At 53.7% G+C, this 24,868-nt stretch overlaps 2 non-coding genes across 2 annotated transcripts; both read right to left on the bottom strand.

The window, feature by feature from the left end:
• Positions 1 to 18,497: 18,497 nt before the first annotated feature.
• Positions 18,498 to 18,571, bottom strand: TRNAT-UGU. The gene has a single exon. It is a non-coding gene; the product is annotated as a tRNA-Thr (tRNA).
• A 1,887-nt stretch (positions 18,572 to 20,458) lies between these two features.
• On the bottom strand, positions 20,459 to 20,540 carry TRNAS-GCU. Its single transcript has one exon. It is a non-coding gene; the product is annotated as a tRNA-Ser (tRNA).
• Positions 20,541 to 24,868: the final 4,328 nt, after the last annotated feature.

Below are 24,868 nucleotides of genomic sequence, written 5' to 3'. Positions count from 1 at the left end.
GATGCAAGGTTTGGGGAGGCTGAGCCCCCCGAGCCTCCATTACGAGCCGCCCAGGCTACCACTGCTCAGTGTGGGGCCAGTCTCCCTGTGTCTCTGCTGTTTGTGCTGGGGAGCCTGGCCGGCCTTAGGGGTGGGGTCCCCGGCAGCCGCCCAGGGCTCCAGGGGTCAAAGGGCACCGTGTGGCAGTGCAAAGGTGCTCACTGCTCTCCCCTGCCCCAGTGCTCCTCCATGGCCCCATAGAGGGCTGGGGGGAGCGAGGAGCAGCACTATGTGCTCCATGCATCCTGGTCGCTTTCCCCACCTGGGCTGTGCTGTGAGGGGAGCATCAGAAGCTGCTGCTCTCTGCCCTCCCCTGATGCAGCCCGGCTGAGGAAAGTGACCTGGATGCAGGGAGCTCGGATGATGTCGCTTATCGCCCCTTCCCCCGCCCTGCAGCCCCTCGGGGTGCCCGGAGGAGCAGCGTCCCAGGGAGGAGCAGGCAGCAATGCCAGCTGCTCCATGCACACAGGTCAGAGTCCCCACATGGGTGCAGGAGGGGGTGCAGGGGTTAGGGGTGAAGGGGGTGCAGCAGAGGAGCAGCATCCCAGGGAGGAGCGGGCAGCAATGCCAGCTGTGCCATGCACACAGGTCAGTGTCCCCACGTGGGTGCAGGAGGGGGTGCAGGGGTTAGGGGTGAAGGGGGTGCAGCAGAGGGGCAGTGGCTGGTGGCACAGGAGGGGAATGCGGGAGTTAAGGGCAAAGGGGACACAGTGTAGGGGTTAGGGCACAGGAGGGGGCAGGAGTTAGGGGTGAAGGAGGTGCAAGGGTTGGGAGTGCAGGAGCTAGCACTAAAGGGGGAGGGGGATCGTCCAGGGGCAGTGGGGAAGTGCCAAAGTACAAGTTTTGCCACGGGCACCATTTCCCCTAACGCTGGTCCTTGGTCACATTTCTTGCTGGGAGGGGGAGAGGAGAGAGACGAGGCGTTTTCTCTCTGTTTCTTTCCTCTCCATTTTCTGCTCCTTCCTTCAATTCCAGAAACCTCCCTTGTTTTTCAGACTGTGCAGTGACGCCCTCCCCACCCCAGGCCTCTGGAGCCTTTGGAGCAGAAAGATCCCAGGAGCTGAGGGTGAATCCAGGGGTGAGTAGCTGGCAGGAAGGAGCCCTAGCAGCTCTTCTGGGAGCGCAGGGGAGGAATGACTCCCCCTTCTCTAGATTCTCCCCGTGGGGCTCAGGGGAGCAGGGAGGGTTGTGTGATAAATTCCATCCAACTCCCCCTTTGTTCCAAGCCGAGGGACGTCTCAGCTCTGCACGATCCCCTTGGCAGCACCAAACAAGGGATGTTTTCCACTGCCCAGGAGACCCAGCCAGGGACTGATGTGCTGAAGATATGTTGGGAAAGGGACTGTCTGAATTGCCAAGGCAGGGAATGAACAATCTACAGCAACATCATTAACCACAAACACACTCTAGCCATGCTCCAGCCAGTAGGGAAATGGGCAGAATTCTTGCTGCTCAGCCATGGCCACACGTACAGAGCTGCACAGCAGTGAGTGTGCTGGGGAAGCTGGTCTGAGCAAACAATTGGAAATGACCCTTCAGTGAGAACAGAACCAGAGTGTAGAAAGGCCCCTGTGTTAAGTGCTTGTGGCTGAGGGCTTAGGGAGCTGGGCTGACACCATGGGGATCTTTCTGTGGAGCTTTGATTCTTGCCAGCTAGGGAAGGCCGGTGTGTGGTGTCTCCATGGCTGTACTTTCAGTGATGCAGGTTTCTCTCTCCCATTGTTCCATGGGCATCCTACTAGATTGCCAGCTGCCGTTCAACTGCAGTGTGGAGACTGTTTGTGTGTGGGGAGAGACAGTGAGTGTGTTGAGGTAGGTAGGAGCGGATCATTATTATCCCTACTTGAAAGAGGGAGAAGCTAAGCCTGAGAAAGGAGAATTGACTTGTCTTAGGTCACACAGCCAGTCAGTGACAGAGTTGGGAATAGGACCCAAGAGCCCTGATTTTCAAACTAACCATCGGATCTTGAATTTCAGACATTGAATGACCTGAATAAAGTGCTCTCAGATGAGCTCCAGACCAACAACAGTGCACAGTAATTATTCATCAAGTATTTCAGGAGAACTGCAATGTTAGAGAGAATCATGAACTACTCAGAGACCATTAATGCAGAGAAGCAGCAAAATTTGTCAAACATATGATTGGTTATGACTTATTTACTTGGTCTTCAAAGAGAACAACAAGGACCTGAGTCTCCTCCCTGTCAATAACCCCCTGCTCAGCCAATCAGGGTAGAGACTGAGGACGGGAGGCTGAGGGTTCTCACCAGAGTGCCCAAAGGATGGCCCAGGTCACCGGTGGGGATCACTGCCCGAGCACTATTTCAGCCTCACATTTTTGGGTGGACCTCCCACAGTGGGAGCTGCAGAACACTCCCCCGCAACACATACACACACACATGCACACACCGCTCCTGGTGTTGGGAGGGGAACAAGAGAAAGGACAAAAGAAGCAAGAGAAGACGAGAAAGGAGTAAAGAATGGATGGAGGAACAGGCGGAAAAAAAAGGACAAACCCTAATGTCCCCAGTGATTCTATGGGACAAAATCCCAGGTGCGGAATAAAATTCTGCCTCCTTAAGCTTGTGTTTTCCATGCCTATAATTCAACTCCCACCAGATGGATCAGACAGAACAGGTTTCAAACCTCGAGGAGGCTCTTACCTTCTAAACAGGGACGGCTGTTTTCTAGTAAAATCACTAAAAGGGAAGGGGAAAACTCAAAAGAGGCTGCTCCTGGCACTTACCTACGTGAACCCGAATACTCTCTCAGTCGTCAAAGAGAGACCTGGAGAAGGAGACTTGCTGAAGCAAAGCCACAGGGGTCTCTGAGGTTTCCCTGGCCCCTCGCCCCTGTCCTGCCTGCCTGATGTCAGCATCTCTCTGTGAGGTCATCACCTCCCCACCACCTTTAACCAATAGTCTGAGGTCCTGCAAAAGGCCTTTGTGATGTCACTACCACATCCCTCCCTTGCTGTGCTATTGTCCTGCCCCTGGCCAGGCACTGTGGAGGTTTGAGCTACTCCCTGTGGATCACCCCACTCAAGGAGCGTTCGTTCTAGGAAGCAAACCAGTAGTTTTGGACCATCTGCACATTTTGTCACTTCACTATTTATTAGATCGTTTATGACTATGTTGACTAGTCCTGGTCCCAGTACAGACACCACTAGTTACCTGTTTCCATCCTGAAAACTGACCATTTATTCCTACCCTTTGTTTCTTGTCTTTTAACCAGTTATTGATCCACGTGAGGACCTTCCGGAGGTGAAAGTAAGCTGGTATGTTCCGGAATGGGGTACCGGCAAGAGCCAGTATGCTGTGCCAGCCCGGCCCGGCTTCCCCAGGCTGGTGATTTAAAGGGCCCAGGGCTTCCTGCAGCGGCCGGAACCCCGGGCCCTTTAAGTCGCCTTCCGAACCCCCCTGCCGGAGCCCCGGGGAGCAAATCACTGCCGTGGATGCTGCTCTCTCCCGCTCTGCCAACACAGAGCAGGGGCGGCAGAAGCTTCCTTACAGTGGGGGGAGGGGCACCATTGTCTGAACTGTGGCACCCCCATGACACCCCTTCCCTAAGGACCCCCACTCACACCACCTCTCCCCCCGAGGCCACACCCACAGAACGCCTCTTCCCCAAGACTGCACCCTTCCCCCCGCATCATTTGTCCTAACAGCCAGTAAAGAGTGGTGGGGCCCTGGCCCTCTAAACCCCCTGTTCCAGCAGCCCTGACACAGAGCTAAGCAGGCAGCAGTGTGTGTGTGTGTGTGTGTGCAGGGGCGCCGACTTATATGGGCTCCCTGGGGCTTTAGCCCCAGGAATATTCCCAAGCAGGGGCTCTGCTCCACCAAAATGTCTTCTCCCCTGCTTGGAGCGCCCCCCCGCCGCCGCCAGGGCTGGAGCTTCCCCCCTCCCCTTCCCTCCCCGCCCGGCCCCAGAGCTTCCCTGCAGCATGAACGCAGCGTGTCTCTCTTCCTTGCCGCTGCTGCCGCTACCTAGCATAACAGCAGTGAGTAGCATCTCGGAGGGGAGGGGAGGGGAGGGGAGGGGGGGGAGCCCTGCTCGGCAGCCCTCTCCTCCTCCCCGCCCCGCCCCCCTGCCTGAAGCAGACAGCGTGTCTCTCTCCCTTGCCTCTGCTGCTGCCGGCTGCTGCCTAAGGGCTAATAAATATAACACACAGGCACAGCAATGCAAGCTGATGTTGCTTCCTGGAGCACCGGCCGGGGGGAGGGGAGCGGCCGGGGGAGGGGAGCGGAGTGGAGGGGGCTGTGCCATGTTTGGCATCCCTCCCCTCCCCCTACCTGGAGGAGATGCAAAGGGGACTTCCGGCCAGGACTCAGAGACTGACCTCACTCACCTGAGATGGCTGCTGGAGCTTCCGTGAGTGTTTGACCCTATGATTCCCCCCTCAGCCCCAGCCCCCACTCCTGCCCAACGCTGGGGAAGGGGCAGCCCCATGCCATCCCCTCCCACCGTCCCCCAGTGAAGCTACGGTGAGGGGCAGCAGGCTGCAGCCTGCAGCAGGGGTCAGGGAGGCAGGAAGCCATATGAAGGCAGTGCCCCCCCCTCCAGCACCCACCCACCACAGGGCAGATGGGGGAGGGGATTCATAGACCTACCTGAGCAGCTGGGGCTTGGGTGAATTTTATTACACCCAACCCTGCTCCCCCGTCCCATAGCCATCACCGTGCAGACCCCACTTCTGCCCCATGCTGGGCAAGGGGCAGCAACATCCACAGTGAAGTTATGGTGAGGGGCAGCAACATGGAAGCCCACCTGTGATGGCAACCCCACCCCCCACCCCCTAGTACCCATCATAGGGGAGGTGAGTGAGATTTCTGGACCTGAGAGGGGGCCTAGGAACATGTGCAGTGACTGTGGTGCAGAGTGAGTGTGCTCTGGGGGGCAGAGGGGGAGAGGAGGGGTCTCTCCCCTGGAGCTTGCTGCTGCCAGTGGTGGTGATGGGGAGTCCTCTCTGGCCCTAGCCCTGGGGCAGCCTGTCTGCACCCCAAGTTCCTCATCCTCAGCCCTGCCTCACCCCAAAGCCTGCACCCCCACCACCGAGCACGCTCCTGCACTGTGAACCCCTCATCCCCAGCCCCACCCCAGAACCCTCACCTGAGGGGAAAAACATGCAACTTAAATTTGGTGGTCAGTTTGGAGTATTTAGCACAATATTTAGCACAATATTTGATTATTTTACACCCTTCAAAGTATGTAACTGGTCGTATACAGGTGTTTTCTCTGAATACTGTCTGTGTGCCTCAGTTTCCCCAATGCATTTCTTAAGGCTCTAAATGGTGGGATAAGGGGGTGTGATTGTTGTAAAGCCCTAGAGGGCCAGTGTGATGCCGTCTGCACAGAGAATGGCTGACACCCTGTCTCCAGGCAACTGATGGCCTGTGCCACTCTCCTGCAAGGTGCCAACTGAAGGTGTTGGAGAACAAAGAGATCAGGTGGCCTCCTAATGCCTGGAAAAGAGACAAAGGCCAGAGGAGGGAGTGTCAGTGCCTGTGCGGACTTCCGGGAAGCGCATGGTGTGGAAGGGGATGCTGGGATGCTTTGGAACAACTCCATACAAAGCCAGTCAGGACTCTGGGGGAGCCTCCTCTCTGAGCATACTGTCTCCAGGGCAAGAAGCTTACACCTTCCTGGGTCTGACCTCGGAGCATTCAGCCCTTCCACACCATGCACTTTCCGCAGCGAGTGTGCCCAGGCAACCAGAGGTCCCTGCACCCCAACTCCGCAGTCAGATGTGACTCTCAGCCAGACAGTAAAACAGAAGGTTTATTAGATGACAGGGATACAGTCTAAAACAGAGCGTGTAGGTACAGAAAACAGGACCCCTCAGTCAGGTCCATCTTGGGGGGTGGGGAGCCCAGACCCAAGTTCTGGGCCTCTCCCGATTTCCCCAGCCAGCTCCAAACTGACACTCCCTCCTCTGGCCTCTGTGTCTCTTCCGGACAAGGAGGCCACCTGATCTCTTTGTCCCCAACACCGTCAGTTGGCACTTTGCAGGGGAAACTGAGGCACCCACACAGTATTCAGGTAAAACATTAAGAACATTCCCACTTTGTCACAACAGGTGCAACAAAATTTAATACTGTATATTGAAGCAGGCAAGTGCTGCTTCTGACTTTCCACTTTTAATTGACCCTTGTAATCTTGTGGTGCTGACGCATTGTAGCTTCATTTGATATCAGCTTACAGGGTGAGAGCGGGGGTGGGGGGGACCACCATTTTGGGCCCCACCAAAAATTATATGAACCTGCCGCCTATGTGTGTGTGTGTGTGTGTGTGTGTGTGTGTGTGTGTGTGACAGAGAGTGTTGTGCTGAGCTGAGCCAGTGAGAGAAGGGGGGCTGATATCGGGCTGTCCCCTGCCTCAGGACTGGTTGCTTCCAGCAGCTGTCTGAACTTAGAGACAGTGTGCGACACACTCACTCTTCTGCAACGCACACACTGTCTCTCCCCCCCACACACACACGCTCTCAACCCCACCACACACATGCAGTTGGAAAGCAGCTGGCAATCTAGTAGGATGCCCATGGAACAATGGGATAGAAACCTGCATCAGGTGATGCTGTACCAGCCCGTGAGGCATTGCAAACCCTTCCCAAAGCACCCTGCAGCCAGCTGCACAGTGGGATAGCTACCCACAATGCAGTGCACTGCTCTCTGTGGCAATCCAAGAGATGCTAGCATGGATGTGCTCTGGTGACACAGGGGCATAGGGTGGACATGCAACAGCTGTTCAATTAAAACACTTTAACTAAAGCCAAGTTATTCTTCCATGTAGACATAGCTTGAGAGTGAGACAAGACCCAGCTCCATTGAAACTAAAGAAACACAACTGCTTCCATAGTTGGCAGAATTTGAACCTGCCCAGTGAGACCCCAATGGATGTCTAGTTCATTGCCTTAAACACTTGGCCACAACTCCTTGCTGGGTGGGTGGTTCTCACTGCACTCTAATTCTGTTCTCACTGAGTGATCAATTCCAGTTGTTTCCTGAAGCCAGCCTCCACAACACACACACACTGCTGTGCCCTTGTGTAAGTGTGTCCGTGGCTGAACAGCAAGAATTCCTGCTCTTTTCCCTTCTGGCTGGAGCATGAGGAGAGTGTCCATTTCCTGCCTTGATCATTCAGATAGTCCCTTTCCCGTCATATCCCCAGTACATCAGTGATTGCGATAGCAGGGGGCAGGTTTTCTCTGGGGCACTGAGCTTTGCCAGGGTGTTGGTGGCTCCTTTCTTTCCTCACCCTGGAGTAAACTCAGTTTTTTATTCCATCCTTGATGTTTCAAGGAATAACAACAGATGACCAAAGAAAGAGGTGGGCAGGGTGGGTCTCAGGGGAGGGCTCAGAGAGGTGTGGGCGATGGGCAGGGTGGGTCTCAGGGAAGGGGGCAGAGAGGTGTGGGCAGGGCAGGTCTCAGGGGAGGGGGCAGAGAGGTGGGGGCGATGGGCAGGGCAGGTCTCAGGGGAGGGCTCAGAGAGGTGTGGGTGATGGGCAGGGGGGGTCTCAAGGGAGGGGGCAGAGAGTTGTGGGTGATGGGCAGGGCAGGTCTCAGGGGAGGGGGCAGAGAGGTGTGGGTGATGGGCAGGGCAGGTCTCAGGGGAGGGGCAGAGAGGGGAGGGCAGGGCAGGTCTCAGGGGAGGGGCAGAGAGGTGGGGGGATGGGCAGGGGGGTCTCAGGGGAGGGGGCAGAGAGGGGTGGGTGATGGGCAGGTCTCAGGGGAGGGCTCAGAGAGGTGTGGGCGGTGGGCAGGGCAGCTCTCAGGGGAGGGGCAGAGAGGTGTGGGCGATGGGCAGGGTGGGTCTCAGGGGAGGGCTCAGAGAGGTGTGGGCAGGGCAGGTCTCAGGGGAGGGGACAGAGGGGGGGGGCAGCAGGCAGACCTTGGGGTAGCGGGTGGAGAGGCGCGAGGAGGCCCTGGGGGAGGAGAGGAGCGAGCGACCAGCAGGCCTCAGCCAAAGAGCAGGGGTGGGAAGTGGCCAAATGGGAGTGAGGGCGGAGCACAGGGGGGGCCTCAGAGGGAGGAGAACGAGGGAAGGGGGTGGAGTGGAGGGTCAGCATCACGGTCTGGGCAGGGGCCGCGCACAGGATTCAGGGGGCCTGGGGAAAAACAATTCCAGGGGCCCCTTCCATAAAAAAAAGTTGCAATACTATAGAATCCTGTATTCTCCTGGGGGCCCTGCAGGGACTGGGGCAAATTGCCCCCCCTGCCCCCCTCTGGGCAGCCCTGCCCTCAGCGTCTCCTCGTTAGTCCCCTGCCCCCTCATCATTTTTGTTGCCCTCCCCTAGACTCTCTCCAATTTGTTTCTGTAGTGGGGGGGGGGGGGGCACGAAAACTGGACGCAATGCTCCAGATGTAGCCTCACCAGTGCTGACTAGAGGGGAATAATCACTTCCCTCGGTCTGCTGGCAACGCTCCTACTAATCCAGCCCAATATGACCAGTTACCCATATTGAATGCAGACACAAAGAGGAAACATTTCCCTTTTCAGCTTCAATGCTCATTGAACAAGAACATGGCTTCTCATCTCTTCGGTTTCAGAGGAGCAGCCCTGTTAGTCTGTATCCACAAAAAGAACAGGAGTATGTGTGGCACCTTAGGCCTGGTCTACACTAGGACTTTAAATCGAATTTAGCAGCGTTAATTCGAACTGACCGCTCAACCGTCCACACCAGGAAGCCATTTAATTCGAACTAGAGGGCTCTTTAGTTCGAATTTGGTACTCCACCCCGACAGGTGGAGTAACGCTAAATTCAACATGGCTAGCTCGAATTAGGCTAGGTGTGGATGCAAATCGAACTTAGTAGCTCCGGGAGCTATCCCACAGTGCACCACTCTGTTGACGCTCTGGACAGCAGTCCGAGCTTGGATTCTCTGACCAGCCACACAGGAAATGACCCGGGAAAATTTGAATTCCTTTTCCTGTCTGGGCACTTTGAATCTGACGTCGTGGCTGGACATCGGGGCGAGCTCCGCAGCACCTGCAACGATGCAGAGCTCTCCAGCAGAGGAGTCCGGCCAATCCAAGAATAGAAAGAGGTCCCCAGCATGGACAGACCGGGAAGTCCTGGATCTTATCGGTGTGTGGGGCGAGGAGTCTGTGCTCTCGGAGCTGCGCTCCAGCAAGCGGAATGCAAAGACCTTCGAGAAGGTCTCCAAAGCAATGATAGAGAAAGGATACAGCCGGGATGCAATGCAGTGACGCGTGAAAATCAAGGACCTGAGACAAGGCTACCAAAAAGTCAGAGCGGCAAACGGACGCTCCGGAGCCCTGCCCCAGACATGCCGCTTCTACGAGGCACTGCATGCCATTCTAGGTGGGTCTGCCACCACTGCCCCACCAGTGACCGTGGACTCAGTGGATGGCATAGTGAACCTGGACAGTTCCTCCTCGATGTTCGCCGATGGGGAAGATGAGGAAGGGTCTGTGGAGGACGGCGCAGGCGACAGCGAACACAATACCGCTTTCCCTGACAGCCAGGATCTCTTCATCACCCTCACAGAGATCCCCTACCAACCCTCCCCGGCCGTTAACCCGGACTCTGAATCAGGGGAAGGATCAGGCGGTAAGTGCTATAAACATGTAAACATTTATTTTTTATAAAACAGGTATAAAAAAATAGAAATACTATATATAAAATTTTCAATGAAAAACTATATGAAAAGTAGGTCCACACATATAGGGATTGAACAATAATCCTCCAGGGACAATTCAAGAAAGGTCTCATTTAGGTCCTCGAAAAGCCTCCGCAGGAGGTTCCTGGGGAGAGGTGCCTTGTTGGGTGCTCCGTGGAAGCACACTCTTCCGCGCCAGGACATCCTTATGTAGATGGGAATCATCGCCTCCACAAGCATGGCCGCATATGGTCCTGGTCTCTGCAGGGCTTCCCTTAGCATCCGCTCTTTGTGACTCCGAGGGACCCGCATCAGGGTGATCTCATTCATGAAATGCTGCATCTAATTAGGGCAATTAGTGTATTGTTACTGTTGTGAATGGTTGACTTTTACTTTGCATAACAATGACCCTTGCTTAACAGCCACGTGTTGTAGGCCACATAGGAAAAGCATACATTGATCTTTCCCGTGCACTGGCGGGAGTGGCTGGAAAAGGGTCAGAGTATATGATTTCCAGATTGCCTTTAGCGGGAGGGCACAGCTATCCATTAACTGATAAGCAGAATGTACTGTAAGGCTTACCAGGACTGTCTGCTAGATGGATTCAGCTGTCTCTCCCCACTTGTCCGCTCTCCTGTGCAATGCCGCAGCCAATGAGAGCGTATTCCGAAATCTCGAACTTGTCCTGAGATCTCGTGAGACTTGTTGCCCTGTATGGTCTTGTTCAGAGAAACTGACTAGACTGTGTTCACTGTTCGCAAACATGTATCTGTTCAAGGAAATCAGTTACTGTTCCCATCACACAGCTTCGGCTCTTTCCCGGACTGCCCCGGCATCCCCCTCGCAGAGGCTGGTGCAGATTAGGTGGCGAAAGAAAAAGACTAGGGACGAGATGTTCACGGAAGTGATGGCCTGCTCCAGAGCCGAGGCGGCAGAGCAGAGACAGTGGAGGGAGACCCTATGTCAACAGCATCGCACACACATCAAACGGGAGGACAGGTGGCGGCAGGAAGAGCAGCAGGCGACTCAAACGCTGCTTGGGCTAATGAGGGAGCAAACGGACACGCTCCGGCGCCTTGTTGATGTTCTGTAGGACCGCAGGCAGGAGGACAGAGCCCCCCTGCAGTGTATCTGCAACTGCCTTCCCCCGCCAAGAAGTCCTGCCCCCCCCTCACCCAAAAGTACAAGACGGAGGGGCAGTAGGGGCCGTGAGAACTGTCACTGCACCACTGCATAGCGCTAATGTACCACACACCTCTCACGCTATAAATTTGTAGAAGTGCTTCCCTTACAGGCTCACCCAGTCCCAAATCCAAGTTTCATCCCCCCACTGTGTATTAGATTATTAAAAGCTGTTTGCTGTTATTCACTGTTTCGGTCACGTCTTTCGTGTCAGAGGATTTTTTTGTGTATGGGGGGGAGGGGATTTATAATTGCACGGTATAGCCTACATTACCAGGGTACAGACTTGGGGCCATGATCAACTGCAGGGCACACACACACTGCAGTCAGTAGGCACCAGGGTCACTCTGTGTGGTGTATGCTGCCCCGGGTCATTCTGTGATGTGTATGCTTGTCCAGGGTCCTAGCGCCTGCCACCCCCTTAATGTTAAGGCACGCTGCCCTTACCATGCACTTCCACTGTAGCAACGAGCCCCTCCGCTGCCCTGAGCCCCAACAAGAGCCCTCATCCACGGACAGATACTCACCCTTCCCCCACACCCCTCACCCCTTCCTACGCCCAAACCTGCAGCCCACTGCCGTCATCCAAACCCCTATCCAAAGAAGGCACCACTCGCCCCTTCCTGCAAACCCACCCCTTCCTGCAATCCCTCCCCTTGATGCACAACCACTTGCAACCGTCCCCTACCCCAGAGACCTATGTAGGAGCAGGAGGATGTCATTCCTCTATGGAACAAGCGGTCTGTACATCAGTGCACACCGTGCCCAGCACAGTATGCGTCCATGTTTCAACACCTGAACAGAAATGCAAAGTAAAACAAAGATTTATTAATAATGAGTGTAACAATTAATTTGCTTTAAAACGTGCTTTGGAAGTGGGGGAAACTTGGAGAACGGGGTATGTAACCGCAGATCGAAATCGACACATACAGACACAGGCCCAGGGTCAGTTTCTCTTGAAAGCAAGTGGAGAGTCATAGGTTACCCTGCTCTCCGAGGAAACTTGCTTTCAAAGCCTCCCGGATACACAGCGCTTCCCGCTGGGATATTCTCTCGGCACGGGTGTCTGGCTGAGCGTAAACTGCAGCCAGGCGATTTGCCTCAACCTCCCATCCGGACAAAAAGGTCTCGCCCTTGCTCTCACAGAGATTGTGTAGCACACAGCAAGCAGCAATAACTACGGGGATATTCTTTTCGCTGATGTCCGAGCGAGTCAGTAAGCTCCGCCATCTCCCCTTGAGACGTCCGAAAGCACACTCCACCACCATTCTGCACTTGCTCAGCCGGTAGTTGAAGAGTTCCTTCTCTCTGTCCAAGGCGCCTGTATAGGGCTTCATGAGCCAGGGCATTAACGGGTAGGCTGGGTCCCCGAGGATCACTGTAGGCATCTGCACATCCCCAACCGTTATTTTGTGGTCCGGGAAGAAAGTACCTGCCTGGAGGCGTTTAAACAGACCAGAGTTCCTGAACACACGCGCGTCATGAACCTTGCCCGCCCACCCAACGAAGATGTTGGTAAAACGTCCCCTATGGTCTACCAGTGCTTGCAGCACCATTGAAAAGTAGCCCTTTCGGTTAATGTACTCGCTGGCCTGGTGGGCTGGTGCCAGGATAGGGATGTAAATCCCATCTATAGCCCCACCGCAGTTTGGGAATCCCATCACGGCGAAGCCATCTATGATGTCCTGGACGTTTCCGAGAGTCACTACCTTTGAGAGAAGTTGCTCAACGATTGCGTGGGCTACTTCAATCACAGCAACCCCCATGGTAGATTTGCCCACGCCAAAGTGGTTCGCTACTGACCGGTAGCTGTCTGGCGTTGCAAGTTTCCAGAGGGCTATGGCCACTCGCTTCTGCACAGTCAGGGCTGCTCGCATCTGGGTGTCCTGGTGCTTCAGGGCAGGGGACAGCAAGTCACAGAGTTCAAGGAAAGTGCCCTTACGCATCCTGAAGTTTCGCAGCCACTGTGATTCATCCCAGACCTGCAGCACTATGTGGTCCCACCAGTCCGTGCTTGTTTCCCGGGCCCAGAATCGCCATTCCACACCATGAACTTGACCCATTGCCACCATGATCTCCACGGCGCGGCGTACCCTGCTTTGTGAGAGGTCTGCGCCACTCTGTGAATTCCTGTCCTCACCGCGCTGCTGGAGCCTCCTCGCCCAATTTCTCAGCAGCTGACTGTGGAAGAGGTGGATGATAAGGTGCGAGGAGTTGACAATGGCCATAAGTGCAGCGATGATCGCAGCGGGCTCCATGCTCGCAGTTCTGTGGCGTCCGCGCTGTAACCGACCAGAGAAAGGCGCGAACAGATTTCCCGCCGGAGCTTTCAGGGAGGGAGGGCGTGATTGACGGTTCAATGACAACAGTTACCCAAAAGCACCCTCGACACATTTTTCCCCCAGGAGGCATTGGGAGCTCTACCCAGCATTCCAATGGGCAGCGGGGACTGCGGGAACTGTGGGATAGCTTCCCACAGTGCACCGCTTCCAAAGTCGACGCCAGCCCCGTTACTGTGGACTCAGAAATTCGAATTAGTGTATTTACTGTGGATACACAAATTCGACTTCATAAGGTCGAATCCACAAATTTGACTTAAGTAGATTCGAAATAGTCTTGTAGTATAGACAAGGCCTGAGCTAATTTTGTAGTGTAGACCTGTCCAAAGAATCACACACCCACCTTGGGAGCAAAACTTCACCTGCTCCTCTGCTTTACAGAATCCAAACACAAGCAAAGCTTGTCAGGCCCCAGTGGGGTGGGCAGAGAGTCAGGTGTGGGCAGATGTGACGCTTTCAGCAACAGCAGACACCACGGCTTAGCTGGTTAAGCTTGTAAGCAGGAGAACCTGGGTTCAGTTCCCAGTGGTGCTTTGTGGAGTGGCTTTTGGGGCACCTGCTATTGGCTGCTGTCATAGGACAAGATTCAGAGCTAGATGGGCCTTTGGTCTAGCCCAGGGTGGCTGTTTTTATGGTTTAAATTACACTCACAGGCACTGATAACAGAGTTACTGAACGTTTGGCAGTTAGGAGCTGGAAGGTCAGTGGTCCGGTCCCCTCACAGATGACCCCCTTCCTCTGGGACAGGGCAGGTCTGAGCTCTCACACCAAATGCCTCATTGTGGCTGCCAGAATCTGTGGGTGGATCATTTAGTTCATGCCCAGGGTTGAGTCCTGCTTTGTGCACCGTGTGTGAGAATAAAAATCCTAAACCGCCCTTTGAAATAACAAAAGCAGCAGGACGTGTTATTGTCCCTGCCCCAGAGCAGACAGACCAATGGAGAAATGCCGTTGAGTCCAGGATTTACCATTTCCACTTGCTAAACTCCCTCCCAACCTTCTGGGCTCCTAGAGCAGGGGACTGAGCCTGAGCCCAGACATGGACACTGCAACTTTACAGCCCAAGCCACATGACCACAATTAATCCGACATGGGCCAGCTGTGAGTGTTTCATTGCACTGGAGATGTAGCCTAATGTCATGTCTACACTGTGATTAACACAGCCAAGGCACCTGTCGCAAAGCCCTGGTCAGCTGACTCAGGCTTATGGGGCTGGGGCTGCAAGACTATAAAATTACAGTGCAGACAAATGGGCTCGAGCCCAACCTCTGATGCGCCATGAAAAGCAAATGGGGGTTCAGGCCCAGGGAGGCGGAGGGGAGGTGGGTGAGCTGGTGTGGGGAGCGGTCCCCCTGTGCGCCCCCCCGGGTTACCTGCTGCGATGCGGGCGGCCCCCCTGCCCCAGCTCACCTTGTCTCTGTCTCCACCTTGCTGGAGCTGAGCACGAAGCCGCCAAACCGCTTCTCTTCCCGCCAAGGCTTCCTGCACGAACAGCTGATTTGCGGGAAGCAGGGGGGAGGGGGGAAAGTGGGTCGGGGCATTAAGGGGGAAGGCGGAGCGGAGGTGAGCTGGGGCCAGCCGCCGGCTCATCTGCCCCCCAGCCACTGCCTGCCCGCTCGTCTCCTCAGGCCCTCTACCCTGCCGCCAGCTCACCTGTCCCCCCGCCACTGCCCACCCGCTCACCTCCTCCAACCCCCCACTCTCACCCGCTATTGTGTCATACAGGAGGCCTGTAATATGCAGGGGGTCAGATTAGATGCTCTAATGGTCTCTTCTGGCCATAAAGTCGACTAATTTCTGAAAAACGGAGTGTAGCATTGGGAGCAGCGTCTGATGTTTTCCTGTCTAGCTGGCTTGCTTCCTAGAACGAACGCTCCTTGAGTGGGGTGATCCACAGGGAGTAGCTCAAACCTCCAAAGTGCCTGGCCAGGGGCAGGACATTAGCACAGCAAGGGAGGGGTGTGGCAGTGACATCACAAAGGCCTTTTGCAGAACCTCAGACTATTGGTCAAAGGTGGTGTGGAGGTGGTGACCTCACAGACAGATGCTGACATCAGCCAGGCAGGACAGGGGCGAGGGAAACCTCAGAGACCCCTGTGGCTTTGCTTCAGCAAGTCTCCTTCTCCAGGTCTCTCTTTGAGGACTGAGAGAGTATTCGGGTTCACGTACGTGAGCGCCAGGAGGAACCTCTTTTGAGTTTTCTCCTTCCCTTTTCCTGATTTTACTAGAGACCAGCCGTCCCTGTGTGATACACGTGCTACGTGTGAAGCTACGTTTTGCGGTTTTAGCCTTTATAAGCTTGATAAAATATTTCAAAAGGAGGGCCAGTTATCCCCTTGCATGGGGCCATGCTGAACCCTCCCTGTATGCATGCATACTTGTATCTAAATAAAGGAGCCTCGGGCTGTCTGACCCAAATTCATCGGTGTGGTTAATTTTCCACAACACTGTTTAGAAGGTAAGAGCCTCCTCAAGGTTTGAAATCTGTTCAGTCTGATCCATCTGGTGATGAATTCTAAGCATGGAAAACACGAGCTTAAGGAGGCAGAATTTTATTCCGCACCTGGGATTTTGTCCCCTAGAATTACTGGAGACATTAGGGTTTGTCCTTTGTGTTTCACCTTTTCCTCCATCCATCCCTTCCTCCTTTCTCTTCTCTTGCTTCCTTTGTCCTTTCACCTGTTTCCCTCCCAACACCAAGAGCGGGGTGTGTGTCTGTGTTGCAGGGGAGTGCTCGGCAGCTCCCACTGTGGGAGGTCCACCCAAAAATGTGGGGCTGAGATAGTGCTCGGGCAGTGATCCCCACCAGTGATCTGGGCCATCCTTTGGGCTCCCTGGTGAGAACCCTCAGCCTCCCGTCCTCAGTCTCTACCCTGATTGGCTGAGCAGGGGGTTATTGACAGGGAGGAGACTCAGGTCCTTGTTGTTCTCTTTTAAGACCAAGGAAATAAGTCAGAACCAGTCATATGTTTGATGCATTTTGCTGCTTCTCTGCATTAATGGTCTCTGAGCAGTTCATGATTCTCTCTAACACTGCAGTTCTCCTCAAATACTTGCTGAATAATTACTGTGCACTGTTGTTGGTCTGGAGCTCATCTGAGAGCACTTTATTCAGGTCATTCAATGGATGAAATTCAAGATCTGATGGTTAGTTTGAAAATCAGGGCTCTTGGGTCCTATTTCCAACTCTGCCACTGACTGGCTGTGTGACCTAAGACAAGTCAATTCTCCTGTCTCAGCCTGAGCTTCTCGCTCTTTCACGTAGGGATAATAATGATCCGCTCCTACCTACCTCACGGTATGTGGAGGCAGGGCTGGCTCTAGGTTTTTTGCCTCCCCAAGCAAAAATTTTTTTGTCTGCCCCCCCCATCTCCCTGCTGCCCGAGCCCTGGGCTCTCCCCTCCCCACATCTGCACCCCCTGCCTCCCCAGCTCTGGGCCTCCCACCACTTTCACTCCCCTGCCAACCCAGCCCTGGGCTCTCCCCCACACACACCCTGTGCTGCCCCAGCTCTCGACTCTCCCCTTCCCCCCTACCAGTGCTCCCCCACCCACACACCCCCTGCTGCCCCAGCCCTGGGCTCCTCCCCCCACCTGCACCTTCCTTCCACCCCAGGCCTGGGTCACTGGTAACTTGCTCCCAGTTTAATAGAATAGAAAAAAGAGAGGATTGAATGTATAACAGGGAGTTTGGTAAATCTATCTGCAGCATTCAGTAAAGATACGGTGACATGTAAAAGAGTCAAGAGGGGGGGGGTGCGTAAATTGCCGAGCTATGCCCTGACCCACCGCGGACACTGTTTTTGACCCTAGAAGCATTTGGAGCTCAGCCAAGAATGCAAATACTTTTCGGAGACAGCAGGAACTGTGGGATACCTTGCGTCCTCAGTCCTCCCTCCCTCCATGAGCGTCCATTTGATTCTTTGGCTTTCCGTTACGCTCGTCACGCAGCTGCGTGCTGAGTCTGTGCTATGCCGTGTGTCCGGAGATTTTTTAAAAATACTTTGGACCAGGCGTAACATTACAGTAATTCCCCTAATTAGATGCAGGACTCTCCGAGCGAGATCACCCTGAGGATGGTCACTGAAGGAGACAGAGAGCGCATGCTGCGTGAAAGCCAGCACAAACCAGGGCCCTACGCAGCCGTGCTCGGGGAGGCAATGCTCCCTGAGTACCTCATGAAAGCCTCGCGCGGAAAAGTGTACTACCATGGAGCACCCAATAAGGCAGCTCTCCCCAGGAACCTCCTGCGGAGGCTTTTCGATTACCTCCAGGAGAGCTTCGTGGAGATCTCCCAGGAGGATTTCTGTTCTATCCCCATATATAGAGAGACTTCCTTTTCACATACTTCAGATTCCTGTCATATTAAGAATAAAAGTTTACATGGTTAAAGCACTTACCGACTGCTCCTTCCCCTGATTCAGGATCTGGGTTAATGGCCGGGGAGGGTTGGTAGGGGATCTCCGTGACGGTGATGAAGAGATCCTGGCTGTCGGGGAAACCAGCGTTGTAAGCGCTCTCGCCTGCCTCGTCCTCCACAAACCCTTCCTCATCTTCCCCGTCCACGAACATCGCCGAGGAACTGGCCGTCGACACTGTCCCATCGTCAGAGTCCATGGTCACTGGTGGGGCAGTGGTGGCAGGCTCCGTAGCGTCCGTTTGCCGCTTTGATTTTTGGGTAGCCTTGTCTGGGGTCCTTGATTTTCATGCGGCGCTGCGTTGCATCCCGGCTGTATCCTCTGTCTCTCATGGCTTTGGAGACCTTCTCGTAGGTCTTTGCATTCCGTGTTTTGGAGCGCAGCTCCGAAAGCACAGACTCCTCGCCCCACACACCGATCAGATCCAAGACTTTCCGGTCAGTCTATGCTTGGTCCCTCTTTCTATTCAGAGATTACATGAACTCCTCTGCTGGAGAGCTCTGCATTGCTGCCGGTGCTGCTGAGCTCGCCCCGATGTCCAACCACGAAATGACATTCTAACTGTCCAGACAGGAAAAGGAATTCAAATTTTCCCAGGACTTTTCCTATATGGCTGCTCAGAGCATCCAAGCTTGGGCTGCTGTCCAGAGCGTCAACAGAGTGGTGCAGTGTGGGATAGCTCCCGGAGCTAGTAAGTTTGATTTGCATCCACACCTAGCCTAATTCGAGCTAGCCATGTCGAATTTAGCGCTACTCCCCTCTTCGGGGTGGAGTACCGAATTTGAACTAAAGAGCCCTCTAGGTCGAATTAAATGGCTTCTTGGTGTGGACAGGTGCACGGTTAATTTGAATTAACGCTGCTAAATTTGAATTAAAGTCCTAATGTGGACCAGGCCTAAGGCCCCACTGGGAATTGAACCCAGGATCTCCTGTTTACAAGGCAGGTGCTTTAGCCAGCTAAGCCATGGTGCCTGCCTGGGGGAACAACCCACTGTCTGCCCACAGCTGATTCCCTGCCATCCCCACTGGGGCCTGACAAGCTTTGCTTGTGTTTGGATTCTGCAAAGCAGAGGAGCAGGTGAGGTTTTCCTTGCAAGGGTGTGTGTGTGTGTGTGTGTGTGTGTGTGTGTGTGTGTGTGTGTGTGTGTGTGTGTGTGTGTGTGTGTGTGTGTGTGTGTGTGTGTGTGTGTGTGTGTGTGTGTGTGTGTGTGTGTGTGTGTCCCTCTCTCTCTCTTTGGCCAGGTCTGCACTACAAGGTTACTTCAGCAGAATTATATTGCTCAGGTGCGTCAAAAACACACAACGCTCCCTCGGTCAGCAGCTTGTGGCTGGTGCACACACTGCAATGCCACATCTGGCGACAAACCTGCCCTGTTTTGGTGACAAAATAAAACCACCTCGACGAGAGGCCTAGAGCTTTGTGCAGCAAACTTAAAGTGACAAATGTCAGTGTAAATGATGCTGGTCATTATATCACCATAACTGGCCTCCACCAGTATCCCACCATGCCTGCCGTGAACTCACCTGCCCTGCATTCCTGCTACAGAGGCTGGGCCCCTCCCCTTTCATAGCTCCAGAAAGTTCTGACAGCTGAGCCACTATCTATACCGGGATTAGCTTGATAGAACTGCATTGCCAGCCTAAGTAATGTAATTACACCAACCTAATTTTGTAGTGTAGACCTGTCCAAAGAATCACACACACACCTTGGGAGCAAAACTTCATCTGCTCCTCTGCTTTATAGAATACAAACACGAGCAACACTTGTCAGGGCCCAGTGGGGACTGGCAGAGAGTCAGGTGTGGGCCATCTTTATCCCAGGAGAGATGGACTCTAAGGGTACGTCTCCATTGCAATGGAAGCCCAGGTGTGGCACGCTGTGCTCAGAGCAGCACCTGGAAGCCCCATATTCATCACTCTCATATAATGATGACATGGTTTGTTCAAAGTCTGCCTTGTGATGTATCATTTCAAAAGTCTTGATCTGTTGAACATTAATATCGTGCTGGATTGTGTGTGCTTGCATTGGTTGGGAAGTTATGAAGTTTTGATGTGTGTGTGTTACTGAAATATGTTATGAGGTTTCAAAATGCCCCCCACCAGCCTTTCAGGTGTGACAAGGGAGGAGCCAGACTCGCTGCTGGCCCATTGAAGGGATCCACACTCCCAAGGACTAGCCCAGGAACCGTGTACAATGCAGACTTCTCCGAGATAGCACAGAGACAATGGACACTGCTTGACTCACATGGTAACAAAGGAGCTTCCTAGCAAGTTGGAAGAAACTATGAAAGAGGGGAAGAGACATCATGACTTGGCCTCTCTCCCCCACAACTCAGCAGGTGGAAACACACCTGGAGGACAAAGACTGAACTGATTCAGAAATCAGAAGAGAATAATAACAATAATATTTTCAAACCAAAGTCCCCAAACAGACTAGTATTGGTTTTTCAGCAGAAAATTTTCAGTTTGGGGAATTTTGTTTTCTCAGTCAGACCTTGCCAAGGGAAGCAGGGAGAAAATGTTTGAGTTGCCTCCTTCAGAACAGCTTGGCCTAGACACTAGCTGTGGTTCACTGTTGTAGCCTTGCTCAGGATGGGAGTATTTCAATTATTTGGGGGAGGTCCCGGGGTGTTTGGGGGAGATGATGATGATGTTCCCTTTTGAGATAAAAACTAAGAAATATGGGACTAGAGAATTTTTTTTTTAAAGAAATCTGGGATTTAGACATTTTATTTAAAGCAAGGGAGTTCTGAGTTGCTGAGAAGGTTTTTGTTTGCAAGAAGCAACATTGTTTGATCTGTCATTGTACCAAAGGGGGAGATGGTTGTCTACAAAGGAGGGGTGAAAACTAAACACATCCGATGAGAATGGGATTCAAACCCATGCGTGCAGAGCACAATGGGTTAGCAATCCATCACCTTAACCACTCGGCCACCTCATCTGAACTGTTAGAAAACTGGACAGGAGGAGAAATCTAAGGCCAGCAGAGCTAGGGACAATAAGGAGTTTTTAAATACTAAGCGAAAGCAGGGGCTGAATGAGCTCCCCCCTCACATCTAGTGAGGAGCTGGGGGAAAGACTTCAGGAACAGACCGTGTTTGCATAGACACCTACTCTGCCTAGGTATGCAGCATGATGGGGCCGCTTTCCCAAAATGACCACTTTTGGCTGGTGGCGGGTTACAAATCACTTTAGGAGTGAATAGAATGAAATGTTATTATCCTTCCTGCATGAGTGAAGGGCAGCAGAACATACCTAGTCCGTCCTGATGGAGGGGTGGGTGGGTGAGGAATAGCTTTTATTGGACTGCATAGATGTGATTGAGAACATCACCCTAAACCAGTGGTCCCCAAACATTTCACACTGTGCCCTCTTATCCATGGCTGTGGACCCTCAGAAGGTGCGATCAAGATCTCGGGTTGGGAGTGGGTCTGTTGCTTGCAGGGGAGAGGGGTGCAGACAGAGGTAAGGGGGTCGAGGCTGAGCTGGGAGCCAGAGGCCCAGGCTGAGGGTGGGGTTGGGGAAGAGCTGGGACAGAGTGGGGCTGAGTGCTGCTCCCTCCATGGGGGCTGGCTCAGGCCCTGAGGTGCCCCCATGAATGTTCCTCTGTGTCCCCCTAGGAGTCATGCCCCACATTTTGAGGACCACTGAACCCTACTCACTAATCAGTGGCTAGTGATGCCAAAGCCCAGGGAAGGGAGAACAAGTGTGGGGCCCCCAGCACTGGAGCCATGTGAAGGGGCTGCAGGAGAGGGGCAATGGCTGGTGGCCCAGGGAGTTAAGGGCAAAGGGGGCACAGGAGGGGGCAGGAGTTAGGGGTGAAGGAGGTGCAAAGGTTGGGAGTGCAGGAGCTAGCGGTAAAGGGGGAGTGGGGATCGTCCAGGGGCAATGGGGAAGTGCCAAAGTATAAGCTTTGCCCAGGGCACCATTTTCCCTAATGCTGGTCTGAGCAAACAATTGGAAATGACCCTTCAGTGTGACCAGAACCATCGTGTAGAAAAGCCCCTTTGTTATGTGGTGGTGGCTGAGGGCTTAGGGAGATGGGTTAGAAAGTAACGGGCGTCTTTCTGTGGAGGTTTGATTCTTGCCTGCTAGGCAAGGCTGGTGTGTGGTGTCTCCATGGCTGTACTTTCTGTCTCTGATCTGCCACAGGGAGCCAAGTCTAGACATATTCAGAGGCTCTATGCCAGGGTTTCTCAAACTTCCTTTCACTGCATCCCCCTTCTGCCAAAAAAAACAAAACTCACTACATGGCCCTGGAAAGAGGGACCAAGCCCCTCCACACTGAGCAGAGGCAGGGGAGACAAAGCCTGAGCCCTGCCCCAGTTAGGGGAGGGCAAAACCAGAGCTGGAGGGATTCAGCCCTGGGTGGTGGGGCTCAGACTTTTGGCTTCAGCCCCAGGCCCCAACAAGTCTAATGCCAGCCCTGGCGACCCCATTAAAACAGGGTTATGACCCACTTTGGGGTCCTGACTCTCAGTTTGAGAACCACTGCTCTGTGCTGAGGGGAGAGAGTTTTCCTGTGGGTGCAGTTAAGCCACTTCCCAAGAGGTGGCAGCGATGTCAGTGGGAGAAGCTATATCGGTGGGTGTGCAAGCTGTGGTGTTTGCCACATTTAAGAAGTTTAATCAAACCCCATTTTTAAAACCACCTGTGGTCTGGGAATGGCAAAGGAGCTCGATGAAGCAGGATTTGTCCTTCAAAGTCCTGGAAATCACGATTCCCTACTCCTGTTGTCATGGGGGTATAGCTCAGTGGTACAGTGCTTGACTGCAGCTTAAGTGATCCTCAAGTGGTCAGATTAGATGCTCTAATGGTCTCTTCTGGCCATAAAGTTGACTACTTTCTGAAAAACTGAGTGTAGCATTGGGAGCAGCATCTGATGTTTTCCTGTCTAGCCGGCTTGCTGCCTAGAACGAATGCTCCTTGAGTGGGGTGATCCACAGGGAGTAGCTCAAACCTCCAAAGTGCCTGGCCAGGGGCAGGACATTAGAACAGCAAGGGAGGGGTGTGGCAGTGACATCACAAATGCCTTTTGCAGGACCTCAGCCTATTGGTCAAAGGTGGTGGGGAGGTGGTGACCTCACAGAGAGATGCTGACATCAGCCAGGCAGGACAGGGGCGAGGGGCCAGGGAAACCTCAGAGACCCCTGTGGCTTTGCTTCAGCAAGTCTCCTTCTCCAGGTCTCTCTTTGAGGACTGAGAGAGTATTCGGGTTCATGGACGTGAGCGCCAGGAGGAACCTCTTTCGAGTTTTCTCCTTCCCTTTTAGTGATTTTACTAGAAAACAGCCGTCCCTGTTTAGAAGGTAAGAGCCTCCTCGAGGTCTGAAACCTTTTCGGTCTGATCCATCTGGTGACAGTTGAATTCTAGGCATGGAAAACATGAGCTTAAGGAGGCAGAATTTTATTGCACACCTGGGATTTTGTCCCATAGAATCAGTGGGGACATTAGGGTTTGTCCTTTTTGTTTCACCTTTTCCTCCATCCATCCCTCCCTCCTTTCTCTTCATCTCTTGCTTCTTTTGTCCTTTCTCCTGTTCCCCTCCCAACACCAGGAGCGAGGGGTGTGTGTGTGTGTGTGTGTGTGTGTTGCGGGGGAGTGCTTGGCAGCTCCCACTCTGGGAGGTCCACCCAAAAATGTGGGGCTGAAATAGTGCTTGGGCAGTGATCCCCACTGGTGACCTGGGCCATCCTTTGGGCGAGAACCCTCAGCCTCCCGTCCTCAGTCTCTACCCTGATTGGCTGAGCAGGGGGTTATTGACAGGGAGGAGACTCAGGTCCTTGTTGTTCTCTTTTAAGACCAAGGAAATAAGTCATAACCTGTTATATGTTTGACAAATTTTGCTGCTTCTCTGCATTAATGGTCTCTGAGCAGTTCATGATTCTCTCTAACATTGCAGTTCTCCTCAAATACTTGCTGAATAATTACTGTGCACTGTTGTTGGTCTGGAGCTCATCTGAGAGCACTTTATTCAGGTCATTCAATGGATGAAATTCAAGATCTGATGGTTAGTTTGAAAATCAGGGCTCTTGTGTCCTACTCCCAACTCTTCCACTGACTGGCTGTGTGACCTAAGACAAGTCAATTCTCCTTTCTCAGCCTTAGCTTCTCCCTCTATCAAGTAGGGATACTAATGATCCGCTCCTACCAGGGCCGGCTCCAGGCCCCAACATGCCAAGCACATGCTTTGGGTGGCATGCCACAGGGGGCGCTCCACTGGTTGGTGGGAGGGCGGCAGGCGGCTCCGGTGGACCTCCCGCAGGCGTGCCTGCGGATGCTCCACCGGAGCCGCGGGACCAGCGGACACTCCGCAGGCATGTCTGCAGGAGGTCCACCAGAGCCGTGGGACCGGCGACCGCCAGAGCGCCCCCCGCGGAGTGCTGCCATGCTTGGGGCGGCGAAATTCCTAGAGCCACCCCTGGCTCCTACCTACCTCACGGTATGTGGAGGCAGCGCCGGCTCTAGGTTTTTTGCCTCCCCAAGCAAAAAAATATTTGTCTGCCCCCCCATCCCCCTGCTGCCTGAGCCCTGGGCTCTCCCCTCCCCACACCTGCACCCCCTGCCTCCCCAGCTCTGGGCCTCCCACCACTCGCACCCCCCTGCTGCCCCAGCCCTGGGCTCTACCCCCTGACCCTCACCTCCCTGCCAAGCCAGCCCTGGGCTCTCCCCCCCACACACCCTGTGCTGCCCCAGCTCTCGACTCTCCCCTTTCCCCCTACCAGTGCTCTCCCACCCACACACCCCCTGCTGCCCCAGCCCTGCGCTCCTCCCCCCACCTGCACCCTCCTTCCGCCCCAGCCCTGGGTCACTGGTAACTTGCTCCCAGTTTAATAGAATAGAAAAAAGAGAGGATTGAATGTGTAACAGGGAGTTTGGTAAATCTTGGTTATTTTAGTTTTGCAACAGGCTCCTGTCCACCTCCAGGAGAGTTTTCAGTCCGAATGGCAACTTACTTACCAAATGTAATACAGACTAGTCCATGCCTCCCACGTGGATGTGGTTCTTGTTCTTCTGCACATTGTAGCCCATGGAGGCCAAGGACCTGCAAATGTGTCTTCATGTGCCTTTGTTTAATTGATGAAAACATAAACTAGACACTTAGAGGATTGGAGCTGATTTCATTGGAGGGAGATGTTTGCTAGGTTTTTATGCATTTGCACAGGAAAGTGGGGAGTGTTCTCATTCATTTTAGGCCTCGCTAGTCAGTGCAGCTCCTGAACATAATGGAAATGGATATGCAACTATTTTTGTTGAAGTGCCAGGCAT

This window comes from Mauremys mutica, unplaced genomic scaffold, assembly GCF_020497125.1.
Source record: "Mauremys mutica isolate MM-2020 ecotype Southern unplaced genomic scaffold, ASM2049712v1 Super-Scaffold_100095, whole genome shotgun sequence".
Taxonomy (NCBI): domain Eukaryota; kingdom Metazoa; phylum Chordata; order Testudines; family Geoemydidae; genus Mauremys; species Mauremys mutica.
The sequence above is the reverse complement of the archived record's forward strand: the minus strand, read 5'-3'. Positions and strand labels throughout refer to the sequence as shown.